The sequence below is a fragment of the Cornus florida genome, unplaced genomic scaffold (genome assembly GCF_030987335.1).
Source record: "Cornus florida cultivar Cherokee Brave unplaced genomic scaffold, ASM3098733v1 CherokeeBrave_3.0.0_Hap2_Chr06, whole genome shotgun sequence".
Lineage (NCBI taxonomy): Eukaryota > Viridiplantae > Streptophyta > Magnoliopsida > Cornales > Cornaceae > Cornus > Cornus florida.
This window is the reverse complement of record NW_026775576.1, coordinates 61,822,049-61,823,768: the sequence shown is the minus strand read 5'-3', so window position 1 is coordinate 61,823,768 and position 1,720 is coordinate 61,822,049. Positions and strand designations below refer to the sequence as shown.

Sequence of the window (1,720 nt, the reverse complement as noted above, 5' to 3'; positions counted from 1 at the left end):
AATAGCAATTACATGACTTGTTCGATCCTTATAATCCCTTGGGACGATCCCTACTCACCCTTGTTATATTTTTAGTGAAGGTAGTAGTCGCTTTTATAAATGTAAAAGTCTTGGCCCTCGCCTTAAAATCTACACACTCTCAAGCTTGACGGTGGTGTAGTGACCCTCACATGGACCACGTCAGTTTTTGGCACCGTTGCTGGGGATTGATTGATTTGATTAGGCAACGTTGGATTTGTGGAATCAATTAGGATTAGTACTCTTTTGATTGTGTCTTTACTTTATTTTTTTTTATATTTTTCTTTTTGGTTACTTATTGTGTTGTTCTTACTTAACTAGGTGCATTGTTGTAGAGGAAGCAAACAAAGGAGCATTCAAGCTAAGCAAAGAAAGTAAAAAGCTAAAATTAAAAAAAATTTGCTAAGCCAAGCTTTAAATTTGGAGTTGAAGTGCTAAAGGACCTTTATGAGACTTTCTTTACTTAATCCCTTAGTTAAATCGTCGGCCCACGTGGAGGTTTGTTTTTAATTGTTCTTGCATCATTGTTGTTAAAGTATGGGAGTATGAATTAAGTGCTTGTGGAAGAAGTTTAATTGAAATTGTTGTGAAGGCATAGTGTTTGTCATTCTTTGTGTTTTGCATTGTGTATGCATGGACGTCGTTCATTGAGACCAACTCTTGTCCCTTTAGATTTGTATCTTGAATCCATCGTTAGAAATCTTAGGGGAAGAGGAAGTTCAAATAGAGCCAATCTATCAATGGATGACCATAATAATGATCTTGTTGAGGACCTTGGTCACATAGACCAACAAGGTATCCTTCATCTCAATGTGCACAATGAGAACATACAAGTACCATTAGGCATGCCTAGTCCATTCATTCACCAACCACCACAACAACAAGGCCAAGTTCCATATGGAATACCAAGGCCAATGTATGATCCACAACCTCCCATCATCAATCAAGGAATTCAAAACTAAGGTGTTCATGTTGCACCTCAAGTAGCTAATCTACCTCTTACTTTAAGAGACCATTATGTGCCTAACGAGTATAATGCACCTACATGCATCCAATTGCCTCCATTTAGAACACATCATTATGAAATTAAGCCACAAACCATTCAAATGCTTCCTAACTATCATGGACTTCCAAGTGAAGAACCTTATAAGCATTTGGATGAGTTTCTTGAAGTATGTTCCACCGTAAAATATACGGACATGCCGGAAAAGGTTTTAAGACTCAAACTTTTTCCATTCACCTTAAAAGACAAGGCAAAGTATTGGTTTAACAATCTTAGGCCTTTTTCAATCACTTCTTGGGCAGAAATGCACCAAGAATTCTTGAAGAAGTACTATCCGATTTCTAACACCAATGCCATGAGAACCTCAATTTGAGAATTTTCACATGGGGATGGAGAAACGTTTCATGAGGTATGGGAACGCTTCAATGAATTGCTTAGGAAGTATCCACATCATGACATGCCCAAATGGCAATTAGTTTAATATTTCTTTGAGAACTTATCGGACAACTATAAGGGTATGGTTGATGCTTCCATGGGTGGCTCATACATTGATAGGCATGAAAATAACATGTGGCGTCTCTATAAGAGCATGAGTGAAAATTCTTTGCATAGAACACTATCATCCAAGAATGGTAAAAATTCACAAGGTAGGAAGAGTGTTGGCTTACATCAAGTCAAACATTTAAATGAAATAGCCGT

The 1,720-nt window shown here is 37.4% G+C and overlaps 1 pseudogene; it reads right to left on the bottom strand.

Moving 5' to 3' along the window:
* Nucleotides 1-1,381: 1,381 nt before the first annotated feature.
* LOC132315403 (small nucleolar RNA R71) lies at nucleotides 1,382-1,480 on the bottom strand (annotated as a pseudogene).
* Nucleotides 1,481-1,720: the final 240 nt, after the last annotated feature.